Raw genomic sequence first — 13909 nt, 5'->3', positions numbered from 1 at the left:
AGAAAACTTCCCAGACTTGAAGAATGAGATAGAATCCCAAATCCTAGAAGCCTACAGGACGCCGAATGTGCAAAATCATAAGAGATCCACACCTAGACACATTATAATGAAGATGCCCAACATACAGAATAAGGAGAGAATTTTAAAAGCTACAAGAGAAAGGAAGCAGATGACATTTAGGGGTAAGCCAATCAGGATAACAGCTGATCTTTCAACACAGACTCTGAAAGCTAGAAGATCCTGGAATAACATATTTCAAACACAGAAAGAAAATGGGTTCCAACCAAGAATTGTGTATCCAGCGAAATTAAGCTTCAGGATGGAAGATGAAATTAAAATCTTCCACAATAAACAAAAGTTTAAAGAATTCGCAGCTAGAAAACCATCTCTTCAAAACATCCTCGCCAAAGCATTACAGGAAGAGGAAATGGAAAATAACAATGAAAACCAACAGTGGGAGGTAGGACAGTAAAGGGGGGGGAAACAATCAAAGAGGAAAACAAACCATGTTTAGTAACAGAAATAAACAAATATGGCTGGAAGAACAACCCATATCTCAATAATAACCCTAAATGTTAATGGCTTAAACTCACCAATTAAGAGACACAGGCTAGTAGAATGGATCACAAAACAAGACCCAACAATATGCTGCCTACAGGAGACGCATTTGATAGGAAAAGACATACATAGGCTGAAGGTGAAAGGTTGGGAAAAATCATATCACTCATATGGACTTCGGAAACAAGCAGGAGTGTCCATACTCATATCAAATAAAATAGATTTCAAGCCAAAGTTAATCAAAAGGGATAAAGAGGGACACTACATACTGCTTAAGGGAACCATACACCAACAAGACATAACAATCATAAATATTTATGCCCCAAACAATGGTGCAGCTATGTTCGTCAAACAAACTCTTCTCAAGTTCAAGAGTCTAATAGACCACCATAACATAATCATGGGAGACTTCAACACACCTCTCTCGCCACTGGACAGATCTTCCAAACAAAAGTTGAATAAGGAAACTATAGAACTCAATAACACTATTAATAACCTAGACCTAATTGACATATATAGAGTATACCACCCAACATCAAGCAGTTACACTTTTTTCTCAGCAGCACATGGATCCTTCTCAAAAATAGATCATATATTATGTCACAGGGCAACTCTTAGACAATATAAAGGAGTAGAGATAATGCCATGCATCTTATCTGATCATAATGGAATGAAACTGAAAATCAACGATAAAAGAAGGAAGGAAAAAGCATACATCACTTGGAGAATGAACAATAAGTTACTGAATGATCAATGGGTTATAGAAGACATCAAGGAGGAAATTAAAAAATTCTTAGAGATAAATGAAAACACAGACACAACATATCGGAATCTATGGGACACATTGAAAGCAGTTCTAAGAGGAAAATTCATTGCTTGGAGTTCATTCCTTAAAAAAAGAAAAAAACAACAAATAAATGATCTCATACTTCATCTCAAAATCCTAGAAAAAGAAGAGCAAAACAACAGCAAAAGAAGTAGAAGGCAAGAAATAATTAAAATCAGAGCTGAAATTAATGAAATCGAAACAAAAGAAACAATTGAAAAAATTGACAAAACTAAAAGTTGGTTCTTTGAAAAAATAAACAAAATCGACAGACCCTTAGCCATGCTAGCGAAGAGAAGAAGAGAGAGAACTCAAATTACTAACATACGGGATGAAAGAGGCAATATCACAACAGACACTTCAGAAATACAGAAGATAATCAAAAACTATTTTGAATCCTTATACTACAATAAATTAGAAGATAGTGAAGGCATAGATAAATTTCTTAAATCATATGATCTGCCCAGATTGAGTCAGGAGGATATAGACAACCTAAACAGACCAATATCAATTGAGGAAATAGAAGAAACCATCAAAAGACTACCAACTAAGAAAAGCCCAGGACCGGATGGGTATACAGCAGAGTTTTACAAAACCTTTAAAGAGGAACTAATACCAATACTTTTCAAGCTACTTCGGGAAATAGAAAAAGAGGGAGAACTTCCAAATGCATTCTAAGAGGCCAACATCACCCTGATACCTAAACCAGACAAAGACACTTCAAAGAAAGAAAACTACAGACCAATATCTCTAATGAACCTAGATGCAAAAATCCTCAATAAAATTCTGGCCACTCGGATACAAAAACTTATCAAAAAAATTGTGCACCATGATCAAGTAGGATTCATCCCTGGGATGCAAGGCTGGTTCAATATACGGAAATCAATAAATGTTATTCACCACATCAATAGACTTAAAAATAAGAATCATATGATCATCTCGATAGATGCGGAAAAAGCATTTGACAAAGTACAGCATCCCTTTATGTTCAAAACTCTAGAAAAACTAGGGATAACAGGAACATACCTCAATATTGTAAAAGCAATCTATGCTAAGCCTCAGGCTAGCATCATTCTGAATGGAGAAAAAGTGAAGGCATTCCCTCTAAAATCTGGAACAAGACAGGGATGCCCTCTCTCACCACTTCTGTTCAACATAGTTCTCGAAACACTGGCCAGAGCAATTAGACAGACGAAAGAAATTAAAGGCATCAAAATAGGAAAAGAAGAACTTAAATTATCACTATTTGCAGATGACATGATTCTATACCTAGCAGACCCAAAAGGCTCTACAAAGAAACTATTAGAGCTAATAAATGAATTCAGCAAAGTGGCAGGATATAAAATCAACACGCATAAATAAAAGGCATTCCTGTATATCAGCGACAAAGCCTCTGAAATGGAAATGAGGACAACCACTCCATTCACAATATCTTCAAAAAAAATAAAATACTTGGGAATCAACCTAACAAAAGAGGTGAAAGACTTATACAATGAAAACTACAGAACCCTAAAGAGAGAAATAGAAGAAGATCTTAGAAGATGGAAAAATATACCCTGTTCATGGATAGGCAGAACTAACATCATCAAAATGGCGATATTACCAAAAGTTCTCTATAGGTTTAATGCAATGCCAATCAAAATCCCAACGGCATTTCTTGTAGAAATAGAGAAAGCAATCATGAAATTCATATGGAAAAACAAAAGACCCAGAATAGCAAAAACAATGCTAAGCAGGAAGTGTGAATCAGGCGGTATAGCGATACCAGACTTCAAACTATACTACAGAGCAATAGTAACAAAAACAGCATGGTACTGGTACCAAAACAGGCGGGTGGACCAATGGTACAGAATAGAGGACACAGAAACCAATCCACAAAACTACAACTACCTTATATTTGATAAAGCGGCTAAAAGCATGCAATGGAGGAAGGATAGCATCTTCAACAAATGGTGCTGGGAAAACTGGAAATCCATATGCAACAAAATGAAACTGAATCCCTTTCTCTCGCCATGCACAAAAGTGAATTCAAAATGGATCAAGGAGCTTGATATCAAATCAGAGACACGCCGTCTGATAGAAGAAAAAGTTGGCTATGATCTACATACTGTGGGGTCGGGCTCCAAATTCCTCAATAGGACACCCATAGCACAAAAGTTAATAACTAGAATCAACAAATGGGACTTACTCAAACTAAAAAGTTTTTTCTCAGCAAAAGATACAATAAGAGAGGTAAATAGAGAGCCTACATCCTGGGAACAAATCTTTACTCCTCACACTTCAGATAGAGCCCTAATATCCAGAGTATACAAAGAACTCAAAAAATTAGACAATAAGAGAACAAACAACCCAATCAACAAATGGGCCAAGGACCTGAACAGACACTTCTCAGAGGAGGACATACAATCAATCAACAAGTACATGAAAAAATGCTCACCATCTCTAGCAGTCAGAGAAATGCAAATCAAAACCACCCTAAGATACCATCTCACTCCAGTAAGATTGGCAGCCATTATGAAGTCAAACAACAACAAGTGCTGGCGAGGATGTGGGGAAAAGGGTACACTTGCACATTGCTGGTGGGACTGCAGATTGGTGCAGCCAATTTGGAAAGCAGTATGGAGATTTCTTGGAAAGCTGGGAATGGAGCCACCATTTGACCCAGCTATTCCCCTTCTTGGTCTATTCCCTAAAGACCTAAAAAGAGCATGCTACAGTGACACTGCTACATTGATGTTCATAGCAGCACAGTTCACAATAGCAAGACTGTGGAACCAACCTAGATGCCCTTCAATAGACGAATGGATAAAAAAAAATGTGGCATTTATACATAATGGAGTATTACTCTGCATTAAAAAATGACAAAATCATAGAATTTACAGGGAAATGGATGGCATTAGAGCAGATTATGCTAAGTGAAGCTAGCCAATCCCTAAAAAACAAATGCCAAATGTCTTCTTTGATATAAGGAGAGTAACTAAGATCAGAGTAGGGACGAAGAGCAGGAGAAGAAGATTAACATTTAACAGGGATGAGAGGTGGGAGGGAAAGGGAGAGAGAAGGGAAATTGCATGGTAATGGAAGGAGACCCTCAGGGTTATACAGTGGAGGGGGTAGAGAGAGAGGAGGGGAGGGGAGGGGAGTGGTGGGGAGGGGGGAGGGTGGAGGATGGGAAAGGCAGCCGAGCACAACAGACACTAGTATGGCAATATGTAAATCAATGGATGTGTAACTGATGTGATTCTGCAATCTGTGTATGGGGTGAAGGTGGGAGTTCATAACCCACTTGAATCAAAGTGTGGAATATGATATGTCAAGAAATTTGTAATGTTTTGAACAACTCACAATAAAAAATTAAAAATAAAAAAAAAAGAAGTTTCCTAATTTTCTTCTATGAGTTTTATAGTTTCAGATGATATGCTTTATTCTTTCATCCATTTGAGTTGTTTTTCGTGTGGCGTGTGAGATGGCAGCCAATTCTTATTATTTCACATGTACAGTGAAATCTGTAAAACACTGACAAAACAAATTAAGCAAACAAAAATAAATGCAAAGTTATCCCATTTTCATGAATTAGAAGAATTAGTATTGTTAGACTGTCCATACTATCACAAAGGATTATAGATTAATACAGTTCATATTAACATCCTGGGAATTTTCTTTTAGGGAAATAGAAAATCCATACAGAACCATTAAACACCCCAATATAATCAAAACGATTTGATTATATGAGAATAAATAAAGCTAATATATCATGCTTTCTATTTCAAATATATTACAAACTACAGTAATTAAAACAGTATCTTACTATAATAAATACAAAAAATATTCCAATGAAACAGAATAAATCCAGAAATAAATCTATACACATATGGTCAACTGATCTTCATTGTAGGTTCCAAGAATCCACAAAAAAGAAAGGATGACATTTTGTTTTTATTTTTAGGCTGCCTTTCCATCCCTTTACCATCCCCACTAGATGATATTTATGCTTTTCAGTCTTGGTATGTCTGAGCTTACTTAGAACTATACTTTCATATCACCTGAACTTTATTTGATCTTCACAATTTTAATTTTCTCTGTTTTTTTGAAAGCTGCTTCTTCATTTAACTCATCTGTCAGTTACTCACCAAATTGGAACAACTTTATTATTCCTTATTTTACCTTTTAAAGATTGGCACCTGTCCAGTTTTCAACTTTGCATAGATTTTGTTCTTCTTCAGTGCCTCCTGATAAACTAGGATGTCTAGAAAATTCCTCACTAGCTAAAAAGGAAAAAAAAAAAGATACTGGCAATGCTACTTTCATTACACTGGTAATTTCTATGGAAGAAATAGATTAAGCACTAGTAAAATTTTGCCTCCAGTTTTAAGGCTACTATGTACTTCTCCATATAATACTGTTTAATTATCCTCTAAGAAATAGGAGATTTATAATAAAATCCTATATAGTTTTAATAAATAAGTATGAAAGACATGAAAAAAAATCTCAAATAGAAATAAAAATTATTGTCACAACTCACATATTTGTTTATATGTATTATATTAATTATTCCTAAATACTATACAATCAATCAATAAAGCCTATGAAAAGGTTCTATGCTTTTTGAAAAAAATATTCATATGTTCAGCCTTCCTACAGTGTCTTTTATATTCTTAAAACTATGTAGATAAAGCAAAATTACGCCAGGTAAAGAAAGAGATTTTCATTTTCTAACAATAAAGCTATAGTTTTAAGAGAGGAGACGAAAAGCTTATTTCCTCCTTGTCAGTAAAAGCGGGTTGTCCTTTTATAGAGAAAACTATGCTAATTGAGATTCTGCTTTTAAGTGTTGTTTGGTTACAGCAAGAAAATATCAAAAATATATATTAAGGGCTATTTTCCAAAAGGCAATTCTAAAACTTTGCACTTTATGCTATTAAAAATGCTTACAAATGAAGTGTAACAGAAGTAATTGTGTTTCTCTGAATCAACTTCATGGCAAATGGTGCATGAGTCAATACATGATGAAACTTGTGCACCATTTATCTCTTTGAATGATCCACAATAAGTTCAAATGAGTAATTATATTATCCAAGCCTGTCAAGAGGATAGAATAACTAGAGAATGTCGCCCTAGGGAAAGGCAAGGAAGACTGGAGTAAGTACAGTTCAGGGTAGCAAGGTACTCATCTTGAATTGGAGCTTGAAATAGAAGAGATGGTCCCAGGGGAAAATGTTTCTCCAGAGACAATAGATAGCCTTACACCTAAAAAAATGTACTCATGTCTTCTTAAGTTGGTAACTCTTTCAAAACTATTATTTAAGATACTACTTACACATCTCTGTTTAGGAGAAAGCAAGAGCTGCTGAAGAATGCATCTTACTCATCATAATGAGTGATTATCATTCCTAAAACCTGTGGAAGGAAACAACATCTATGCTGATACTTAAGGGAACAGTAATGAAATCATGGGTGTAAAGGTGCAGAAAAAGATCAAGAAATGTGGTGAATAAAGGTTCTTATTAGACACTTCTTCGCCAAGTCAGAAAAATGAGATCTTTGTCTCCAAGTGCCTTCAAGCATTCTTAAATTTCAAATGCAAGTTCTTCCTGGTTTTTATTGCTGGAACATAAGGTGTAGGCTTTCTATAGCAAGCATAGTGCTGAGACCATAGTGGGTGACTAATAAATATTCCTTAGGTAATTGTAAAAATTAAAAAAAATGGATGCCAAGAGTTGTTTAATTGTTGTATACATTTACATCATTTCCTGCATTGCTTAATATAGTAAACTCCTCACCATTTTTACTGTCTCCAGTCTCCTTTCTCTCATTTAAATTATGAATGAGAGTATGGTATTCTTCTATTTACAATCACTCAGTGATTGAGATTCAATTATTCTGAAATGATGGGACAATGCAACTTTGAATAACTATTTTGAAAGACAATTTGGTATCAGAGAATGAGAGCTTTGTTTCTAGTAATCCAATGTCTTGAAACTTAAAAATGCAATTTAGAAAAAAAAAAATGAAAGAAAGATTTATGCTCAAAATTTTTTAGGTACAATAAAATTTAAAATAGCCCAAATTCATACAAAGATGTATTTGTATGTGTGTGTGTGTGTGTGTGTGTGTTTGTGTGTTTGTATGTGTGTGTGTGTATACGTGGGTGTATATATATTTGTAATATTTTATTTACTTGATGAGATTTCAATGTATTTGTCAAAAATAATATATAAATTCTGTATAATAATTAAGGAGTTTTATATTAAAGAAAAACAAGAATGTAATAAAATATTATTTTGATAGCTATATATTCAGATGTCATCATAGTTGATAAAACAACTTCCACAAACAGACTATGTGGGGACATGATGAACAGAAAAGTCTATAATATTGCAAATTAAACTATAAAGAGAGCTTATTTTTAAGAAGAGGAGATTCCTATATATGAACCTTATACCTAAGAGCATATTAAACTTGCTGATTAGTCAAGTTTAGGCTTTTTTGTCTTGAATTCTTAAACTAGTTTATGGAAATATTTGTGCCATCTCTGAAGATATACAGCTTTAATTTTACTTTCTGAATGCTTTGCCTCTTATTTCTTTCACTTGGTTTGCACTGCTGAGGACTTCTGTGCATGCTGCATGAAAGAGGTAAGAATGAAAATCCTGCCTCATTTCCAGTCTTGTTTGGGAAGCATTTAGTCTTGCGTGTTTATGAATGAATTATCTCTGAATCCCATGTACAAGTTCTTTATCACATTGAAAATATTCCCTGAATTCCTAGTTTTCCTAATTTATCTACATAGGAAATGTATTATATCCCTTTTGATGTTGATAATGTAAGTAAGATCTCTGGTAATATTCTAGCTCTCATTTATGATATTGGTAAATTGTGGAGACATTCTGTGTCTTTATTTGTGGTCAATTGCATTAAGCATGTCAATTTTATTAGTTTTTTTAAAGAACCAAATTTGTCTTTGACATTCTTTCTCTCTTGTCTTGTTTCTACTTCATGGACTTTTCTTTTTATCTTTTCATTTCTTCTCTCCTACTTATTTTAGTTTAATTTATTCATTATTTTGTAGCTCCCCAAGGGGGAAAAATAAATCACTAGTATTCAGCCTTTCAAAAAATTAAATATATTAATTTGCTCCTGATGCATAGGAGAATTGTGAAATATTATATTCCTGCTGCCACACAGTTTGAAATGTTGTCCAATTTCCTCTATGATTTATTCTGTAAATCAGTAGTAACAAGCACATTGCTTATTTTTCTCCTTATATCTTTTCTAGAAAAATTTAAGTTAATTATCTCTCAGTCAATTATTTTGTGATCAGAGAAATTTTATTGTAAATGTCTGTATTTTCAAGTACATTGAAAATTCTTTTATGGCCTAGAAAAAATATGTAATATTCTACTTATCAAGATCCCTAGAAAAGAACGTATAATTTATAAATGAGTTCAAATACTAATGGACAGGTTGTTAGTTAAGTCGAATAGTTACAGTTTCATTAATAACCTTCTTCCTGCTTCTGTGTCTAATATTCCATCAATTACTGAGAATGTCATGATCTCCTACTCAGATTGCAACTTTCTTTTTTAAATATTTACTATTATTATGTTACTTCATGTGTTTCCATGCAGTTAGTAGTTACACACAGATTCACAATTGTTGAAAGCCTGTTTTGTTTATAGCAAAATAATTATTTTAATGTATTTTATGATTAGCAAATTAAATTTTTTCATCCTTTTACTTTCAAATATTTGTCTTTTTAATTTAAAGTATGTTTCTTATAGAAATATCAGCAATTCCTTCTTTTACATAAATTTTAGAGTGTTTAGGTTGAAATATTTAGTTTGTTTTTATTTAATGTATTTATCAATAATTTGTTTACATTAGGTATTTTTATTTAACGGCTACCTGTCTTATTGTTCATTTGTTTGTTCTTGTATTGTTGCTCTTTTATTTCAACTTTTTAATTCAACTTGCCTAATTTTCTAATAATAAAACATATTTTGTTATTCTGTGTTGACTTGTCTATTGTTTTTTACCTAGTCCCTTCTCAAAATTTTTAAATGTTTTCCCAGGAGATGAAATATGTATCTCTAATTTTTCACCACATTAGATTTAATAAAATAGTACTTCATGTAAAATATAAAAATAGCATAATTGTATTTATTTCATGCTATTTATATATATAATATTTGATTGGAAACTAATAAGATATAAGCTTCAAGCCTCCTTTTTTGTATGGTTTCCTTCCAAGACCATGGAACATGCTGTAGATATTTTCTATATAGTTATATATTTTTGTATAATGAAAATTTGAATAACCTTTCCTGTATCTTAACAGGTTTGATTTAGCCAAAAGAAAACAATTTACTCAAGGTTTGGAAGGGAGAATTGAAGTAGCAGTCATCACTTTTTTAAGGTGTCAAGTTAGACACAGAGAATTACCCTACAAATAGAAACTAAGTATTGCTCTCCTCCATTCCACTTCCTACAATTTTCCCAGGAGCTGGCTTTGTTGACCAAATTGACCTCAGGCCAAAATCAAATGCAAAATCAACAGACTTCAATAAAGTTCTCCCTAAGCGTTCCCTCAGAGTCACCCTTTGCAGCTGAATCTGCCTGACTACAAGAAAGATGGTTAGGAATCATTTTAACCTTCAACTCGCGAGTCTGAACATTAATTTCCCCCACTTTTTTTCACAAGTTTGAGAATTCTTTTTCTTCTATAAATTACTATATAATAATATCCATACTAGTTTTTTTTTTTTTTGTCTTCTTGAACCCCAACTGCTATTGTAACTGGGATCTGGTAGTGTGATGATGTCATTACAATAAATAAATTAATAAAATGTGTGACATTGACTTGGAATTGGATGATGAAAAAAAGCTACAAGGATACTGAGGAGATTGATAGGGAAGGCTAAAAAGGAAAAATAGAAATCCTTGTTGAAAACTAGACAAAAAGGTAAACATGGAAGAAAGTTGTGGCAATATCCATCTGTAATAGTGTGAAAAATAAATCACCCTCTTGGGAAGCTAGTGAATTTGGTCAAGGTTATATCTAGGTAGAATGTTGAAAGGGGCAACCGGTTTCTGTATGATGAGGTAAGTTGGTAAGAACTGAATGATCTGCTCAGTTTGTTTGCAAGCATAATGTAGAAGAAATGTTACTAACCCAGTACAGGTAGGGTGAGAGAATAAAAACTGTTTCTCATTTCTCGTGGCTTCAGTAGACGTGTAAAGGAAGGTACCATTTCAGGAAAAAAGATAAAATAAAATTTTGTTCATGTGTCAAGACATCAGTTATACAGGTGTAAGACCCCTTTCAGCCCTCAGAAATTAGCAAGGATGTTCCTTTACAACTTTTAATCTAGACAGAGTAGCTTATAATAATCGGAAGGCTATGCCTCTCAGAATCTCTTGGCTAAATAAAAGAACTTCCAGAAATCTAAAAGCATTTTGACTCTTAGGTCAAATGAAAGAGAAGCTTATCTCAAGGAGATTTGAGGGCATACAATTTTTTTTTTCTAATGGAGTGCATTAAAATTAGAATCAAGAAAATCTATACAATTTTTAAGTAATTAAAACAGCTTGAACAAAAGAAAAGCCATCCCATTCAAAATGTGGAGGACTCTGAATCTCCAATCAGCTACAGATAAGGAGGTTAAGAAAGCTACTTGGCTGAAAAACCAGAACACTTCTTGCATAAAAGAAATGCTAATTCAGAGTAGAGCTAAGAGCTCAGTCAGAGGGAGGCACCAAGAACCAACTTGAAACCATTCATGTGTAACCATTATTTATTTCAGAATTGCTGGTAGCCATGCTGTGTCTTTACAAGAAAATCAATCAATTTTATCCTAAAACTAGATTCTAAACCAAACTCCCAAACAACCCTTCTGAGTAATCAATACCTGATTTAGGAAAATCTCTTTACACAAACAGCTGATGGTTCTGACTTCCTCCTCCTACTATGTCTACTCTATAGAAAGTCTAGACACCAGCAGCTGCTATTTGTTGATCCTGGCTTGGATGTATCCCATCTGACTCATTTTCTTCCTTTTGTTGGTATTTCATGACTAACCATCTATCTCCAACAACTTTTCCCAGATGGACACATGTCTTCCTTCATCCTTGGATTCTGTTCTATATTCTTACCTAATTTCTTCAAGGAAACACATCTCCACCTCTGCATTCTTTTATTCTCCCTCAGTCTAATACTGACTTTCTAAGCCCTTCAACTGGATTGTTTTCTCTGTTCAATGTGTAGCTCCAATCATGGCTGCTCACAGAACACCCAGTGGTGAGGCTTCGCTCAGGCAAAGGGAAGCTGTGCCTTTTGAAATGACCTAAGACAGACTCAGTGCTTCCAACACAAAGCCTTGTTAAATATCCATAAATTTCAGAATATTTATGAAAGTATTTTCTATTACCCTGTTAATTTCCTCTTATCTTCAAACACTCATGAAAATTAATGCTTTTTTTTTAACTTCTGCAGCTTTTTTTTTTGGTTGTAATGTTACTATATCAGTAATTTAATTTTTTTTTTACTCCTAGTCTGAATGGTATCTCAACTGTACTGAATGATAAGGAGGCATTTGTTAGAAGCCAAGAAACTAATCACTTTATGTAACAATGTCTATTTGAATGAATTCTAGATTCCTGACAACTGTCTGATACAATGAAAATTGGTAATAGACTATCAGTATTCAAGGGAATACTCAGTGACTTAAACATCACATCCTATAATTCCTCCACTCTACTGGTCCTTGATTAGGCAACTCATTCAAATTCTGCAGGTCTCAATTTCTTCATGTGTTAAATCAAAGGAATTGCACTAGGCTAAAAGATGTTTAGGTCCCTTCAAATAGAATAGATTACATGTATGTCTTTCTCATTCACTTAACAATGGTAATTTAAAAACAAACTTAAATTTTGGAAATGATTTATAAAATGTGTGAGTTTTAAAAGTATTGCATCTTCTTCAAGTCACACACTAACTTCCTGAGGATAAGAATAAATGTTCCTTCTACCCAAAATACACAATTAAGGTGTTCCATAGGAGAGAGTTTTAAAAGAATTACATTAAGAAAACATTTTCCCTCAAAATCAAATGCAATTTAGATACATAATTTTCAGTGATAGAAAACAAAATTTTAATGTATCTCTCTTTGAATTAGTGACAGTCTAGAAGTTAAATGGTTCTTTATGGAATTATTGCAAACTATATTATGTTACTACAAATCATACAATCATGATTTAGCATGGCTATAATGTTCTACATATCAGAAATGACAGCCCATTTTCTATCTACTGTTGTAAAAAGGTCTGGGTAATATACAAGCATTGCATTTTCCAATTTAACATCACATGCTGGAGGCAACTTGTGTCTTGTCTTTTCAATTTTTACCAATGGGAACAAATAAGGCTACCACTGGTTCATGATAACAGCTTTCACACTGGCCTACATATTTTATCACTGATACATTAGTTAGCTCTTACAACAGCAAAAAATAGCTTTTAGGACTGTCACCGTTTATTGGATTCTCTTTCCTTGCTTTCTATAGGACTTGTAAACCTTCCAGAATAATAATTTATGTTTAACTCACACAGTTGTTTAGAGATTTCAATTATATAAAACATGTAAGGCACTATCAGTAAGTTTTAACTAAACATTAACTATTATTTAAATTGAGGGGCTTGTACAAAGAGCAAGGACCAAAGCATAGGATATGTGCAACAAAGAATGAAAACCCAGGGTGTTGGGTTTATCCTGATACTACAGTGAGTCTCTCAAAGCTGTCAGGCAGAATAAATGAATAAAGGGGAAATTATATAGGATGTATATACTCACTATCCTTTATAAAGATTGGAATCTAGAAGACAGGAAAATGGTATTAAACAATATCCATTTCAGTTAAATTATTATAACAAGTATATAAATACTGATATGGGTCTTGAAAATCAGGATTGGGTTCTCATTCCCCCATGTTGAAGATTAAACACCTGAGAAACACTGAGGTAGGACAAGAAAGTAAATTTTATTTAAGGGATGAGAGAGAGAGAGAGAGAGAGAGAGAGAGAGAGAGAGAGAGAGAGAGAGAGAGACTCCTCTGGAGAGGAGGGGCCCTTTGAGAGTGGGGGTGTCTTACCTTTATAGACTTTAGGTTTCATTTCTTCTCATGCCTAAAGGACCAAAAGGCTGTAAGAAAGATATCCAGAGGATGATTTCTAGTCTTGAAAAGTGTGTTCCTTCTCCTCCCACAAAGGCATTAGCAACTGGTTGATGGGGAAGTGCTATCTAGCCATTTCTTTTTCTTTGATAATCAGCTCTCTGTCCTTTGCCCAGGTCTTAATACTGCTTGTTTAAAAAAACAAAACAAAAAAACAAAAACAAAAACAACTCAGTTTGGGGATATTTGACTATCCCAGACTTACTTCTGAGAATTTGTAGTGTATGCTGGAGGGCAGGAGTTCTAGTTTCTTTCTTATTAAATAGACTGAGTTTAGCCAAGTAGGAGTAGCCTAGCA

The sequence above is a fragment of the Marmota monax genome, unplaced genomic scaffold (assembly GCF_021218885.2).
Source record: "Marmota monax isolate L192 unplaced genomic scaffold, Marmota_monax_Labrador192_F-V1.1 WCK01_AAM20220418_F8-fsc00019, whole genome shotgun sequence".
NCBI classification, from domain to species: domain Eukaryota; kingdom Metazoa; phylum Chordata; class Mammalia; order Rodentia; family Sciuridae; genus Marmota; species Marmota monax.
The sequence above is the reverse complement of the archived record's forward strand: the minus strand, read 5'-3'. Positions refer to the sequence as shown.